Below are 18,670 nucleotides of genomic sequence, written 5' to 3'. Positions count from 1 at the left end.
AGGGACAAGCTTGGTAAATTCGATTACAAATAACTTGGTAACCCAAAGGAATTTCAACCAGAACGTCATAGTTAAGTCTCACACATTTAACATTTTCAGGAAGAACAAGTGATGAACAAATATAGGAATATGTAGAGCCAGGATCAAATAGTGTAAACACAAATGAGCCAAATAAGTAAAATTTACCGACAACCACATCCTTTCCCTCTTGATCATCTCTCTACCTCATAGCATAAGCTCGTGGAGTAGATCTTGACCCGCTAGCTTGATTTTTTCCACTTTCTCCCACTGCTTGGTTGGTTTTAGGCCTTGCACCTCTATTGGTTTGAGGAGGATTATTAGATGGCTTTTGAACTGAGCCTTCAGTGCACAAGGGAGGAACATTATTAGGATTAGGACAATCCCTTACTTTATGATCAAAGTTGCCATAATCAAAACATGCACTAGAAGCTCTCCTGCAAGCATCATAATGATTCTTTCCATATTGCACGCAAGTGGGAACATAAGTCTTTCCTTGGCTATAACTCAGAGTGCTAGCCGTAGAAAAATCTAATCGGCTTTGCTTCTGTTGCGCTGACTTGTTGACACTACCAACCTTAGAATTATCAAACCTTTCCTTTTTGGACGGACCTCTAAAATCTGACCTAGACTTTTAGAATCTATTCTCATGTCTACTAGCTTCTTTCTTATCAAGTCTTTCCCAAGTAAAAGCAACAAAAACTAATTTACAAAATATCTCATATTGCAGGATTGCCACATTCTTTCTAATGAAATCATTCAAGACATCTTCAAATCTCCTGCACTTATCTTTTTCCTTATTAATAATACCTCCATCATAACAAGAAAGTCTAAGAAACTTTTGTTGATACTCAACAATAGACATGCCTCATTGCCTTAGATTCAAAAACTCTTTTTTCTTAGCATCACAATAAGCAGGCGGGACATACTTCATATGAAATTCTTTAACAAAATCATCCCAAGTAAAAACTGAAGGTTTTACTTTTGCATTTGTCACACTTACCCAGTCATAAGCATCTTTCTATAACAGTGATATGACATACTTATATTTGGCAACATCTGAACACTTCAACTGCTCAAACACTCTCTCCATGCACTCAAGCCATTGTTCAGCATCAGTGGGATCAACAGTTCCTTCAAACTCAACTCCACCTATCTTCCTCATTTTTTCAAAGTTTATCCTACTGGGATCATGCATTGTTTCAACCATGCAGTGGAAGAGTTCAGCCATTTATTGGAAAAAAGGATTCATAACTTGAGTACTACCACTCATATGAGGATATGGACCAGCTCTTACTCCTTGTTGGTTTCCCACTTTAGACCCACTAGTATGGAGAACATATTGATCGGAGGATTGTTCACCAAGCTTTTCTAGTGTATGAGGTTGGGAATAAGAATCACCTGTATCTTCACGAGCAGCTTCCATAGGTCTATTAGAAGAAGAGACCATAACTTAATAGGGATATGTACATGATGCATATCCAACTTATATGCCTTAAATATACTATTTACCATAGAGTGAGCAAAAAATATTGTTCAAACCTTCAAAAAGAAGGCAAGTATGTAAGCAAATCACAACAAAAGTCATAGAACCGCAAACCTAGGCTCTGATACCAATACTTGTAGCGACCCTCTAGGGAGGATTCTTTTACTTAAAAAAAGAACATATATAAGGCTCGTGACATTTAAAAAGCTTCACATAAAATATGTTTATATAATCTAGGAGTGAAGTTTGGCCCATTTACAATAGTTAAAGTTGTAAGATTTTGCCATTTAGATTTTCTTTGATTTCACTTTAACCAAATAAAGTATAAATATATGACGGGGCGACCTTTCAAAATAATTTAAGAAAATACCTTACGAGACATCCATGTATTATTTCATATCACTACACTTATGTTATACACTATTACCAACTTATAAGTACCAAGGTTAACTAAGTCATTCTTCATACAAATATTCTAACTCAAATGGTAAATTTAGTACATTACAAGACTTGGATTTACATGCCCCAAAATAACAAAACAAGCAACCAAATTTAAGTTACAACCCATGGTTTCATGAATGGATCAATTTTTCAAAAATAAATACATAATTACATATACACAAGCACCCCATGGATCATATACATGTCCCAAACTACTACAAAATATAGATTCCTATATGCAAATGAGATCATCCTTAAAGCTCCCACAAACTTTGTCTCCAATGGCCAACTTCAAGCATTTCCCTGGACATTTCCTATCCTACTCGCTTTAGGTCTGTCTAACCCACAGACTGCAAGAACCTGCATGGTGGAAGAATGATAGAGAGGGGCGTTTAGCCACTTGAATGGTTGGAGAGGAGAGTCGAAATCTTTTCTATTGTGATGCCTTTCACTCTCAGACAGTTAACAACTATCGCTAAGCATAAAGCTTAGTGGTGTAAAACTACACGTTTGAAGCCTTTAGATTCTCCAATTTCTCTTTTAAGGTCATGAGTAGAAAAAATGTAAAATAATAAATACATCAAGCAAACAAATATATCACAATTATCAAGTTTGATATATAAAAGTTTAAATGTCAAAAATGCATAAAACCACATTTACAAGAGATTTAATAATAAGTTTTGCCCAATATGTACGTCATGCCGTCACACCAAACATGATAATTAAGAGACCAAGAACTATATTAAAAATGGATTTTTAGTTCGTACTCAAAATGGACAACTTCCATACATAAGATGAACCAAAAATCCATAATCAAGATGTGAAAGTGTCCGAATTAAGAGGCATGACAATAGTGACAAAGTCACAGCCACAAGAAGGACAAAGTCCACAAGAATGTTAGGTGATCGAGCAATCCGTATAAGTGGGCGAGTTAAACAACTGTCTTCTAAGTCTCTAAGATACCAAAATAATAATACAAAGTAACAAGAAATAACTAACATAACAAGATAGGATTTCAAATATACCAGCAGGTAACAAGAGTAAGAGTATAAGTTTATACACAAACCTCAATAAGAGTACAAGTTTATACACAAACCTCAACCTTTTTGCATATAAATAGTCCAACACAACCTCAAGGGTTCAAACTGTAAAACAACCAATGATTCAAATTCCTAACCTTGTACACGAGTATAAACCATCTTGAAAATATAATTAAATATCCTCTTTAATTTCTAACATCTCCATAATATTTATATAAAGTAATATTTTTCATCAAAAGTAAGCCTAGGATATGTAAACAAGACTTGCTACCATAATAATAAATCTGGCCAGCCCAGTATCTCATATCGCAATTAAATTTTGAAAATGTAAACGGCAAAATTGTACCTTATGTCCTTCATAAAAGTTGTAGATATATGTCTTAAGTTTGGAAAAAAAATCAAGAATCACTTCAAAAGACATTTTGTACAAAATCATATAACCAAAACACTAACAGTTGTACATATAGGATTTTTAAATCAAGAATCTGAATGGAACATGTCCGATGTTGCATCCTTTTTTTGACTCAATAACCACAAATTTAGGCTCCAACATAACATAAACGTTGTAGGTATCTGAGTTATCTTTCCAACACATATTAAGTTACTAAAATCAAAGGTATACATAATGATCTATTCAAGAATTACTAATCACTACACAGTTCCAAAAGCGAATGTGATTACTTACTTACCAAGGGTCAAGGTGTGTCTTGAGTTTTAGCTATGTGGAACCTATTTTTCTTTTGATTTATGTGAACTAACTCATTGTAAGGCACTTATAAATATCCTTTAGTCCCAAATAACCTACCTTCCTTGGAGGAACTTCAATAATATATAATATAGAAGTGATATACTTCAAAAAAGTTGTTGGAAAAGGGTGGCTGCCCAAAAAGTCATTAAGGGCTGCCCAACTCCTAAAATAAACACCTTAATTCTATTATTTTAAGGATATTTAAGAGTTATCAGAATTTACTAATCTACCCCTATAGACTTCTTTATAATAAGATAAAGATTTAAGGAAATTGAGTTCTCCCACATCACAAAGTTCTAGTCCAGGAACTGTAAAGTAGGAGTTGATTCTATAATCAAGAAATAATCTCTTGAAGTGGGAATATTAGCTTAAGAAATTCGGGGAGTTATAATTACTATGGAGTGTACTGAGTATGGAGAATGTGTAATGCATTATATGAAACATCATAAAATAATGACCAAGCTAAAGTATGACATAATACTTTAAAACATCATTCAAAATTTTCATGGTCAACGCAAAACTTGCAAGAAAATCATAATCAAAGCATAACATAAGTGAGAATCATAAGTCTTTGTAAGAGATACCATTAACCGACATAAAGTATGTAAACTGTAACATAGAGTCTAATGTTTTACCTACACCGAAAAGAGGCTGTCCTACTTGCCAGATAAGGACTATGAACATGAACTATTTGTGAATCCACTAGCTTATGATGATTTGTCTAGTTGGGACATCCTATGGGGGGACATTGTTATGGGACTTAGGTGTCACAACTCGACTTTTCAGGTAATGATGACACCTACTATAACCCACTAGTAGGTAAGACAACCCAAAATCCGGAATGACAAATAATGGGTTGGAGGGAAGAAACTAACCATGAATAAAAAATTCTAACATAGACAAAATAAATAAGAGGAAACAAAACCAAAACCTGATATGTAAAACCAACGATTTCTCGTAGAACTTGAAGGTCACAAGTACAGAGCTACTATAATATAAAAGATGAGTACAAGTTCTAAAAGTGGACCAAAAATATATACATCAACTGGCTAGTCTCATAAATGCAACAAACAGGCCATCCAAGCTGAAGGAGACAGAAATGATCTCAAAATAGAAAGTTCTCACCCTGGTCTCTGGAGTTGATTGGAACAAGCTCGATCTATCCGTGATGGTGATTGGTGCACAGTCCTGCATCACGAAAGTAGATGTAGAGTGTAGTGTGTGTACGAAGACAATAGGTACCCAGTAGGCATCATAGGCCGACTGATCAGAAAATGTAAGAACAATATGAAAAGGAGGAATAAGCCCAAACAGGAATCATAATAAGCATCTAAGGTGGAAAAAGTACTAGCTAAGAAAAAATAGCTAACTACACCAAAATGAGCCCGCATAGGCCCATCCGTGACACTCGTGCACAAGTTAAAAAAAATAATCTAAATGAACCCCCATTAGCCCGGCGAGTACACAGAATAGCTACAACTACCAAGGCTAGGAACAAAGAATCTATAATACTAAGAATCAAACAAACATATCATTTTCAAACCAATAATCTCTAAGAATCGATGAACCAGGAATGCCTTAGGGTTTGAGGATGGGACTGAGACCTAAATGCTCGCCCGAGTATTCAAGGTGGTCGAGGCTGGGTCTGGGTACCCGAATGCTCACCATAATGCATCAATATAGTCAAGGCCGAGGATGGGTACCCGAATACTCGCTATAATGCCTCAGTACAGTCAAGGCCGGGGATGGATACTTGGATGCTTGCCATAATATATAGGTACGGTCAAGGCTGGGGCTGGGTACCTGGATGCTCCTCGATGGAAATCCAGAACGAAGGCTGGGGATGTGTGACCAGATGCTCAAAATAATTTATCCCATGGTGCTGAATATCCTCTTTTCCAACTGGATTCTAATAGTTCTGAGAATGACCTTCCCAATGAATGAACTAATATACCATCGAAGCTTGAACTAAAGCCAAAACAGTACAATCACAAGGTCCAATATCTCCGATGCACCTTAAAAGTCACAATCATGCCGAGGTACGAATAAGGGTATTCTTAGGAGTAAGGTTATCACCTAACTTAGGCCAAACTACTAGGCACTAGCCTGCTACACCGTTCTACTAGGATCTAAGCCTGTTGGGGAAACTATGGCAGGTTTACAACCTATACTAAGGCCAACATCTTCCACAATATCAACAATATAATTAATGAACTCTTTCTATAATACTAACAAATCACAAAAAGCAACATATGCTTCCAATTACCCGAAAACTTGATAAATGCCTAAAACATGATTTCTAACACCTAAGATATACAAATAACCTACCCAACCCAAGTTCCATCTATTTCAACATGCTTTCACATATTCTATTTTAATCTAAAGAAAGGGAAGCTGTAGCCTAACTGTAGGTTAAACACGCGTGCTCCAAATCACTATACTAGAGCTTTCCCTTCTGAATAGCCTTAGAACGCTGCCTTATAGTCAAAAACAGAATCACAATGTCATTGTGGTTGTTTAGACACTAATTTCATAAATTTTGGAGATGAACCAATTTTGGAATCTAAAATGAGAAATGTGGGATCTGCGTCCATAATTCTAGAATTGACCCAAAATAGGTTCTAAATAGTACCCAAGCTCAAGGATCGAATTACAACACAATTCAGGGTGGAAAAACAATGCGAGACGATCATGCAACAAATTCCCAAATTTTAAGTTAAAGAGATGAACATGGCAACATCTTTACACAGTTATTTCTTACAAGCGACACCTCCATAACCCAAACCAAACATATCAAGATGATCCTTAAGAAAAACCCCATAATCTAGTTTCAAAAATCACTAAAAACGGAGCTAAATTGACCAAGATACAATCTTTCAAAAATTAACAAAATGTCATTTCAAAAATGACTAAACCAGTGGCTAGTTTCATAAATTTAACTTATAAGAACCCTCCCCTCAAGATTCTGAGCTTAGAAACGGATTCCACATGAAATTATCTTGAATTTAGACACTTAAATCATCAAATTTGAGCTTGTATTCAAGGAGAAATCGAGGTTCGAAATTATGAGCTATGGCTGAAATTTGTTCTTGGTCTTTTATTAAAAGACTAGGACTTGGCCTTCGCGCACGTGGCCTAAGTTGCCCGCGAATGTGAAGGTCAGGAAACTTGGCCTTTGCGAACGCAGCCAGGGCCCCATGAACATGGAGGCAAAATCCTCACACCTCCGCAAATACAGAGGCAAAACACTCATACCTCCACGAATGCGGCTATAGACCCATAAATATGGAGAAAAAGAACTTGGTCTCTACGAATGCATCTAGGGGCCCGCGATCACAGAGAAAAAAGTGTCCTACACCAAATATCAGCTAAAAAACTGATGTTTCTCAAGTTCAAATATTCCGACGGGGTGCTCAAAATACGATCAGAATTCTTTGCATGCAAACGAGATATGCTACCCTATCAAATTTGATATTTTAGAGTCAATATCAAAGTCAAAATTTTCATAAGATATCTCTACAACTGAAAGTGGGTCCCACACTAGGGTCATTTTGATCCAAATTCCACAATGAACCTCTGGATTAGACCGTAAGCCTCAGAAAGTAAATGAAAGATTATTCTAGACCAAACTCGACATTCCGGAACTAACCGCACTGTTAGAATTTGTATCTGAGTGTGTTTTCAAAGAATGTTGACCAAAGTCAACCATGGGCTAAATTTCAAAGGAAAAAGTGCCAAATAGCCTCAAACTCGTACCAATTGCCTCGATATTAGTACCAACCATGCTTCTAGCCTACGTTGGCCATTCCAGAGCTGATGAAACTGTCAAAATTCCATTCTGAGGCCATTTTCCTAAAGTTATAGCCGAAGTCAGCCTCTCAATTTATAAAATCTCCAAAATAGGAAAATGGGTCTAAAGCCCAAACGAATGACCATAAAACTGCGTTATCGACCCCAACAGTTCATAAATGTCCTAGGGTTACTATAGGAATGCTCTAAATAACAAACCAGACGCAGTATTAGGAAAATGACCTGGAGGGTCCTTACATTAGAAATTTCTACTAAAGGTCCACAGATTCTAAACAAAAACTTTTATCGCTAAAGTCCACTCGATTCTAGATAGATTCTCAATGAAATGTAATACTTTGAAAATTAGAAAGATGGAAAACAAGGAACAAAAAATGAAATTCCTGAAAAAATTTAGGTTTTGGAACTAGATGGTTTTCACAGGATCCACTACGGGCCATGAATTGGACCACGGGCCGTGTAGGGCCACTGAGGTCTATGCCCATCCAATTGGTTCTAGAGATGAGGAATACAAAGGTCCACAACAAGACATTCTATGCACTACAGACCATCATGGCTCCTGTGGTGGACACCTCTATAGGCCCCTGTTAGAATCCGCTTCACGCCTCAAGTTCATGGACCGTAGTAACCTCCACAGACCATGAAGGTATCCATGGAGGAACTCCTGAAACTTCCCCTGCAAACCCTGAGATTTTGAGTCCAAGTCTACCCCTACAAAAGACCACCACGATTGTGGTGCCCTTTATGGGCCGTTGTGAGTCTCATGGTGGGCAGCCTCCCAAAATCTCTTTTCAAAAATCTTAAATCCCTCACCACGGAGGGGACCACAGAATGTAGTGACCTTAATGTTCCTTGGTGGTGGCCCGTTAGAGGTTCTAGATTCAGTTTTAATTAGGGTTATTTTAGTCTTTTCCCTACATCTCATTAGTGAATGCGGATAATTTTAGGGAATAAATTCATACCTACTAACTACCCTAAAGTCTTCTAACTATTATATTCTCTCCATAATTTCCAAAATCATAAAACCCTCTCTCTCAAGTCTTCTCTCAAGGTCTCCTTCTTCTTCTATAAGCAATTTAAGGGTTCTTCAAGGTAAAGTTTTTAATCCATATAATTTAGGGCTCATCATGGTTGAGATATGTGGGTATTGATCTATGGGTCATTTTCATCCACGTATTCCCAAGGTTCCCCTCAAGGATCTCTTTAAATTTATTAATTTTCTAACTCTAGTTTGATAAATTGCATTGGGCTGTTTTAATTTCGTTCTTAATTGTTATCAATGATCATTCCAATCATGTTTTTACATAAATTGTATGATTTTAAGTTGAATTATGAATGAACATGCATAAAGCTACTTTTAATTATGATTATGAGGTTCAATGATGATTTACATGAGTTTTGATTATGAGTTTTGTGATTTTTCAAAGAAAAACTTTTAAGAATGAAGTTGAGATCTATGAATTTAATGATGAAAGTTATGATGATGATCAATGCTGATCCAATGAAGTTATTATGGTGTGAGAAGTATAATTCTCACACAATCATATTTAAGATGGTGATAAGGATAATTCTCATCAAAGTTTATGGATTCTTATGAATCACTAGGTTAATGAGCTACTCTAATAATGATGCTTTTATATTTGTAATGAATTCCGTTGGGATATTGACTAAGTACCGAGAGGACTTACAAGTGGGGTTCGATCAAATAATGTAGTTAGTTACCCAAGTGAAACCTAGTAGTAACCTAAAGTCCCAAAATACGTTGCCACCGTAGGTTGCTTTTATGGCTTAGATAGTGGATCCACATATAGCTCACAAAGTTAAAGTTGTTCTCACGGAGTCTACCTTGGAAAGTAGCCTCTCTCTTCTCGACGTGGTAGTTACATCAAATTCTATATTATAGCTCGCATGGTCTTAAGATGACATTAAGGATCTTATCCCACACAGTTTTAGTTGAGTTATGAGTTCTTATGATGAATATGAGATTCTTTTTATGCATTGGCCAATGAGATGAATATTTTTAATGTTTCCATGATTTTATACATGTTTTAAAAGATATTGGTCTTGTATTTACGCCCTATGTTTATTGTTCATGTATGTCTCACATACTTAGTACCTTCTATGTATAAACACATAGTTTACCTACATCGTTTTATAATGTAGGAGAGGAAGACATTTATCTTATTCGTGGCTAGAGTTGACATAGTATTCACAAGTTGTCATTGGTGAGTCCTCATTTACTGAGGATGAGACTTCTTTTATATTGATCATTTTTGACTTTTCTCTTATGATTCATGTGAGCTAGGAGCTTGTCCTAAATCCCACATCAAGTATAGACTTAGAGTCATGTTTAGACGTTGCAAGCGATGTAGTTCATGTTTGATATTGATTTGAGTGTTACTCCTTCTATAGACTTTCATTGTTGAGTTATTTCTTCCTCTTCATTTCATTACGCTTGATTGCCTTAGGTATTCTATGTATGCTAAGATGGATTGGTTGGAGATACTTCGGGGTTTTAATCGCCGTATTATGACTAGGTCCTAGGTCAGGCCGTGACACAAAATATCATAAAACATATCATAGTTTCTTGAAATGGTAAGAATCTAGTAACACCAAGTTCATCATAAAATACTTGAAATAATAAGAATAACTCTTTTCAATATATCATGATTCATAAAATAATCAATTCATAAGTGACACTTATCTAAAATATCCTAATCATGATAAACGTTTCATAGAAAGTCAAGCTTCAAATCAAAAGTGGATAAATCATGGAAATCCTTCATGATGTGAATACTTTAATTTAAAGCAACTTTTGTTTTCATAAAAATCAAATTGATGCATTATAGTCTCAATGCATAGTTCATAATTATAAAATAGGCATAATGCATGGGTTCATGAGAAGACCATTGAAAATATATAATTAACATCAAATCATGCATAATAAGATCAATAAAGCCATAATTGATTGAACCCAATACATAATCATAAAAATCCTACATTTTTTCGGAAGAAATCATAAAGAGAATTTGAAGATGTTTTGGGAATCCATCGATGAAAAGAGAGCCATGGATGAAATTTCTACATACCTTGATGAATTATAGCCTTGGAATTGGAAGAGGAGACTTGAATCCTTGAAACACTAGCTTGCTTGAAGAAGAAGACTTTAAAAGAGAATTTCCTTGAGAGCTTTTGGGGTTTTGAGTGAATGAGATAGAATGGAGAAGTTTTGAAGGGTAAAAGTAGTTACAGACTTAGGAGTAGGATTTAAAAATGTTTTTTAGTAATTAAAAGGGTAGGAAAATGACCTAAACCCTGAAAAATAACTGTTAAAGAAAACCTACGGATCGACTACGAGTCATAGGTCTTCCTACGGACTGTTCTATTGGTGTGTAGGTTGAGGTACTGAGGCCCCAAGTTCTAGATCAAACCCTATGAACCACCCTACATTTCGTAGACCACCCTATGAGACGTAGGCCTCTTTCATTCTGCTAACCCTTAATAACCAACTCTCTGGCTCTCACCCTACGACCACTCTTACAGGTTGTAGGTCCCATCTATGGACCATCCTATTGGTCCGTAGAGAAATCTTCTGAGATCTTTAATTTTCCCACTATAGGATCCCTTCTAAGATGGCCTTTTATGGACGATAAGACCTTGCACGGTCCATAAATCGGCTCGTACACCATCTTCTGAAACTAAACATTTATTCCAAGTACCAAGCCTATGACTGTCTTTCTACGGACCTTGTACGGTTCGTAGGTGATTTCATGAGAACTTGCCGTAGAAATTTTCTGCAACATTTCTTTCCAACTTTCGAGGTGTATAGGTATGTGATTTATTTAACATATATACTGTATTATGATACATTGTGTATCAGAAATGGTATCATGATACGTCATGTATTGAAAAGGTGTCATGATACATCATTTATCAAAAAAGTATCATTATGTAATATATCTGAAAGGTATCATGATACATCATGTATCAAAAAAGTATCATCATATATCATGTATCGAAAATATATCATTCTACAATGTATTGAAAATATATCATGATACATCAATTACATAATCTATGTAATTGTTCTCTGTGTTCCATATCCCAAAATATCATACCAGAGCTTGAATGATTGACATAGTTGATACACCACAACAATAAACTAACTTTTATTCTTCAATCCACAACCCCCAATAAATAAAAAGAAAATGAAGCCAATGGGGGTAAATAAAAATCATCAGATTTTATTTTTGAACATTTTTGAGATAGATTGTTACTGGTATCTCATTTACAATTCTACAACAAGACAATAACATAATTTTCATAAATTAATGTAATTGATCACATTGTTCCATAATTACTCACATCAGTTATGGGGTTACACATTTAATAGAAACAACCTAAATAGTATTTGTGATACAATTACATCAGAACTTCGATAAAAAAATAAAATTAAAGTGGCGATGTTATGTAAATAACAAGAGTCACGCTGAATGACATAATATGTACCTATACTATAACCTTTTATAAAACTCTCTCTTTTATTTATCCCATAATGAAACATTTTCAATAGATTACATAATGATACTTTTCGATTCATGATTTATCATTATACCTTTCTGATAAATGATGCATCATGATACCTTTCTGATACATTAAATAATGATATATTTTTGATACATGATGTATCATGATGCCTTTTTTATGCATTACATAATGATATCTTTCTGATTACATGATGTATTATAATAACGTTTTGATACATAATGAATTATGATACCCCTTTCGATACACAATGTATCATGATACAATGGATACATTAAAAGAAATCACATACCTCTTTGATACTTTATGTTTGGATGATTTCCCTTCAGCAACAGTCTTTCCATTGAAAAAACAAATACATATATACTCTTACCGTTAATTAAAATCTTTACATGATTTGGATAATCACAAAATTGCAAATTTAGAAAAATCTCTGATTTAAAATTAAAGAAATTAAAAGTATATTATTCTAAATTAGTGGAATCAATGTGTAGGAGAAAAATATAAATAATATAGGTGAGAGAAAAAAATTAGTCAGATACAATTTCTAATTATGTGTGAAATAGGGGATTAGGTATAATCATGTAAATTTGCTATTAAATAATACTATATTTTGGTAGGTTATTATTTTAAAGTAGGATTTTAAGGAGTAAATATAAGGTTCAGATTTGCCTAGTTGTGTAGATTTTCCTTTTGTATTCTATCCGTTTCAATTTATTTTTCTGTTTTGGCAGCTCTTTAATTCTAACTTTTCTCATGGAATGTTTATGAACACAAAATTAAAAAGTATTTTGTTATATTATGTATATCTTTAGTTCAATACCATAAAATTAAAAAAATTCTTTATTTTGTTAAATTTTGTGTTAAATCAAAATCAAGCAAATGAATTTAAATGAAGAAAATACTTGATAGTTGATAAATAAAAAGTTCAAAACGGCTTGATGGACGATGAGGTTCATATTTCATCGTACTCGTAAATTGACCGAAGATCTCAAATCATGCATTAGATTCGATTCAACATCTGGATTTTTTGAGATAAAAAAATTCCCGCCTTATACTTTCGTAACAAAATAAGTGTTACTTTAACAAAAATTATATGTTTAAGAAATCAATAAATTTATTGAATAATTCACTAAATTATCCTTATTAAATGGATGTATCTTCAAATTGAACACTATTAAGAAAATAGAGAATAAGAGTATAGTTGAAAAACATATTAATTTTTTATGTTTAATTCCTAAATAACACTTATTTTGAGATAATTATTTTGTACTAAGATGACACTTATATTTAACTAAGCGAATAAAAAATAGTAAAATGATCTTTTAAATAATCTAGACCCTCATCTGCCAGAATTTGAATGCAAGTAGATCACGATATAATTTAGCTACAAAAGCACCGATATATATACAAGTCAGTTGGATGACATAAAAACTATATTGTGTATATAAAATAATTTTATTGTGTGAATATAATAGAAACTAATTTTTCAATTATATATAAGTTATTGAATGACATTAAATAAAATGTTAATAACTAACAAATGAGGTTTAGTGTAATGACCCTCTAGGTCATTTTCTCTATTTTATCATATTTTTAGCATTTAGAGCTTTTCTATAACTGCCCAAGTTATTTTTATAATATGCTGGGACTGATAGGATGGTCACTAGGCAGTTTATTTGGTTTTTGTGCAAGTTTTCATGTTTTGGAGCTTTTGAGGTTGTGATGTTTGACTTCAAACAAAACTTTAGAAAAACGATCTCAGAATGTGATTTTGATGATTCCATTAGCTCGTAATGTCAATTTTAATCTACGTGGATCTTTGGTTTAGGTCTCAATATTTTTTGACTTATTTTGAGCTATTTTATGGCTTTCGCCAAAATAGTGCATTAGGTGTGGGACCCACTTTTCATCAAGACGACCTTCATTCGAAGCAACAGTTTTTCTTATTCCAAAATGTTGTTCTAGTTGGGTAGCATATTTATCTTGCATTTGTTGGACACTGAATGATTTCGATGGTCATTCAGGTCTTGGAAGTTTTAGTCTCTAGTTGTTGATGCGCCAACTCCTAGTGTGACCACTTCCACGGAGCTAGGCTCGCTTTCGTAGAGCCTCTCCAGAGGTAAGCCATCCATGGCAGCGGAGGCTAATGGTATCAGCTAGACCCGCTCCTATAGATCTTGATCGTTCCTTCGGTCTCGCTCAATTAGGCCTTTCGTTGCTTCTGTAGAGCCAGTGAGTCCTTTGACCAATGCTCCGACAGAACCTGTGTTGCGCTAGTGACATCTCTCTAGTGACGCTTGGTCTACCGGAGCAATGATTGCTCAGTGATATATCTCACTATTCTCTTTCATTTTCTTAAAGAAGAAAAAGTGGTTGTGAGCTCGGTCTTAGACAATTTCAGTGGAATTTCTTTCATCTGAGCTATGTTTAGCTTAAGAGCATTGTTGGGGTCGTTAATCTCACTTTAATACCCGTAAGTCTTGTTATTTTGTTCATTCTTTGCTTGAATTTGGGTGTTCTTGAGCTAGTTAATAATTGGATAATTTTGAACTTTGATTGTGCCTATCTTCGTCGGGGCACAAGTTTTTTGAGCTATGTTAGATCTACTGGTACAGTCAATTCGATAATTCCATGCATGGGTCCCATAAGCCCATTATTGACCCAATTTTGGGATCTAGTTTTTATTGCATTATGGGTATCATTTTTCTCATATTAATGCCAAAAGTGCTTATTTGATAGCATGAAATCAATCAGAGGTTACTCAAAAAGGAAAACAAATTCTAGATTATTCGAAGCACGCTTGATCAACATCGATGTAGACTACGACTTACTGATTGTAGACATAGCTCATTGATTGTTTTAAGCATGATGAATTTCTAGTTTTTGGGTTGGGTTGGGTAATATGATTCTGTCATGAATAAGCCTTGGGCCTAGACGTGACACGATGAATGAGAAATCTGGAGGTACCTCACCAAAGCCTCTTAGCATTTATTTAGCTTTTCATAGGTAATGACATTCAATAACAAGCGAAAATAAAGGGATAATGGGACTAACAGGAATGCCATGGAATAAGAGTCAAAGGTCAAACTTAAACATCATATATCGTCTATTCGTCCAACAATACCTCTACTTATTTTAGACTTGGCGGGGTGTGTATATATATATATATATACATACACCCTTAAATGTAATTTCATACCAAAAGTTAGCCAAAAGTCTATACGTGTCATAAACTAGAAAATGAAATGAGACGTTGTTCCCGAAAGATGGGAACTCACCAACTATGTAGCTTTCAACAGATCAACTAGCCACGTGGAGGAGTGTATGGAGCAACGTCGGTCCCTACATGGTGATATCTTATAGGTAAAAAGTACGCGTTAGTATTTCGAATGTAGGCATGCATGAACATTTAAGAAACATTAGAACATTCATTTAATATGGAACATAGTGCAATGCATGAGTAATTAATCATGTACCTAGCATATAAAATATTCATTTTATGGGAAGATGACTGTAACTGACATTTAAGACCATGCGAGCTATTACATGGAATCCAACATAACCTCCTACATTGGCACGGGAGACTACTTGTTGGGTAGAACTTTATCAACTTTAATCATTTCGTTAACTTTAACTTTAAGGGCTATTTGTGGATCCACTAGCCTAAAAAGCCTACAAGGGCTCCTATGTTGGCGCATAGTTATTACAAATGAGACTTTACTTAAGGACCCCTTAGGTCAAGTATCCATATACATGCTACATTCAGTGCTAGGTCAAATTCCAAAAAAATAACATTTAAATATCATAATAACATAAGCATTCATATAATTTAGTCATCAAAACATCATTCGGTGGAATAGCTCATTAAAACCTTTCATTTGATTCAAATATGTGAGAATTGTCCTTATCACATAGAATCCATTCTTTGGCTAAGAATCCCTTTCATCATCATTCAATCATTCTTTCATTTCATAAGACTCCCTTTAATCATAAACATTACTTTCATAAACTTTCATTTTGGAGTCAAAGATTTCAATTCAACTTCATTCAACATAATGAAACTAGGTGGGTTTATTTCATTCAACCTTCAAATATATTTAAAATAATGCTAGCATGCATGATGGTAAAGGAAATACATCAATTAAAACATCTTGAAATAACCCACCAAAAATACCTTGAAACCCTTTTTATACCTTCATATAAGTACCTTTAATAAAATCATCAAACTTCATGCAATTAAGAGTCATTATAGACTAAGATAGATAAATAAATTTTAAATAAGCAATAAACCGTGCATTTAAAATCATAATATAGAAACCCATAAGATTTAACCATTTGAAATTGAACTATGTAGTTGAATAAATATTTGCGCTCTATGGATGGAAGAACCCATGAATGAGACCCACATACCTTGGGGAATGAAATCCTAATGCAAGCTTTAAAGATATGGAGACTTGATCTTCTTGGAATGAACCCTAGCTTTCTTGATGATGAGGCAGACTTGAGAGGTTAAGGTTTGGGTGTTAGAACTTTGAGTGAGATTAAATGAGTGTAGAAAGGCTTAGGGTCTTTTAGATAGGTGAATTCTGGCTCTCAAAATGACCTTACTTTGTATTAAAACATAGGAAAAGACCAAAATGCCCCTTTAAAATATTGGCCGGACTGGGCTTGAAGGGGACCCTTCACGGTTCGTGGTGCTCACCAGGGCCCATGATGGTGTCCCATGATGAATGACTTGGGGAATATTTTTTTTGTCAATCTGCAAGGGATTCTCTGAACTTTCTTCATAGAGACCTTCACGGTTTGTGAAGGGCATCACAACCCGTGAAACTTGGTCGTGGTGCAGGTCCTGCAGGAGGCTTGTAGAGTGACCACAACAAGGACACACCATGGTCTGTGAAGAGCTCCACAACCCGTGGTGGTTATCCGTGGCCCTTGCCTTGGAATATTCCTTGAGGGTTTTGGGGAGGGGTCACTACAGAGGATACTACGGTCTGTGGTGCTCACCACGGTTCATAGTCCCTCATCGTATTACCCTGCCCTATAGATCTGATTCTCTGAATCTCCACCACGGTTACTCACCATGGTCCGTGGTGCTCACCATGGCCCGTGATGACCCTCCGTTGTTGTCATTGGTGTCTATTTCTTTATTTTCTTGAGATTTCATTCTTTATTCCTAGTTTTAGACTTTTCAACTTCTGGGTCTTATAATATCTCCCCCTTGGAGACTACTTGCCGGGTAGAACTTTATCAACTTTAATTATTTTATTACCTTTAACTTTAAGGGATATTTGTGGATCCACTAGCCTAAAAGGCCTATAAGGGCACATATGTTGGCGCATTATTTATGCAACATGAGACTTTACTTAAGGACCCCTTAGGTTGAGTCTCCATCTACATGGTACATTCGGTGCTAGGTCAAATCCCATGGAATAATAGTTAAATATCATACTAACATAAACATTCATATCACTTTAGTCATCAAATCATCATTTGGTGGAATAGCTCATTAAATCCTTTCATTTGATTCAAATATGTGAGAATTGTCCTTATCACATAGAATCCATTCTTTGGATAAGAAGCCTTCACGGATCATGGTGTGTTTTTGTGGTGGTCACTCTGCGGCCTCCTGCAGGACCTGAACCATGGCTACATTTCACGGGCCGCTATGCCCCTCACATACTGTGAAGGTCTCTGTGAAGAAAGTTCAGAGACCTACCCTATAGACTTTCAAATATATTTTCCCAAGTCCTTTACCATGGGACTCCACCACGGGCTGTGGTGAGCACCACAGACTGGGAAGGGTCCCCATGAAGCTTGTTTGGGTAGATATTAAAAGGGGCATTTTGGTCTTTTACCTGTGTTTTAACACAAAGTAGAGTCGTTTTGAAGGCTGAATTCACCTATCTAAAAGATCCAAAGTCTTTCTAGACTTGTTCACTATCACTCATAATCTAAGAACTCAAACCCTAACTGTAATACACTCCATAACAACACCATAAACTCCATAATGACACCTTCTCAATTTAAAGTTTATGGTGTTTTTATGGAGTGTATTACACGTCTTTTATGTGGCTGGAAATATGAAAATTTCATAAATATGCTTGACGTTAGAAACAATCTAAATTAAAGTCGTTATAGTTAAATTAAAGTCGAGTAGGGTGTTGTGTTTGTGGTGCTGCGGATGTAGGTGGTGTGGCGGTGTGTTGAAGGGATAAAAATTATTCTAAAAGAGGTGTGTGAGCTTCTAGTTTCAGCCACACGACCCTCCGTTTCATATGGTTAAAGATTTTGTGAAATAGAGACTTGAAACCCTTTTTTGGGTACCGTAGTTTTGAGCAAGTCGTTTGGAGTTTGAATTGTGTAATGATGATGTGAATTGCTTGTATATATGCTGCAGGTTCTTTTTGTTGGTTGTATGTAGTAATTAGGGATGTAATTGGAAATTCGGATAGGGCATGTTATAGGAGAGGTGCTGCCCAATTTCCATTAACTCCTTAACTAACTAAAGAACTAATCGAGGAGACAAGCAAGGAAATGCATTCTATGAATACTCATGTACAACTTAAGATGCTGAAAAGT

The sequence above is a fragment of the Solanum dulcamara genome, chromosome 6 (assembly GCF_947179165.1).
Source record: "Solanum dulcamara chromosome 6, daSolDulc1.2, whole genome shotgun sequence".
NCBI lineage: Eukaryota > Viridiplantae > Streptophyta > Magnoliopsida > Solanales > Solanaceae > Solanum > Solanum dulcamara.
Note: the sequence above shows the minus strand (reverse complement) of the source record.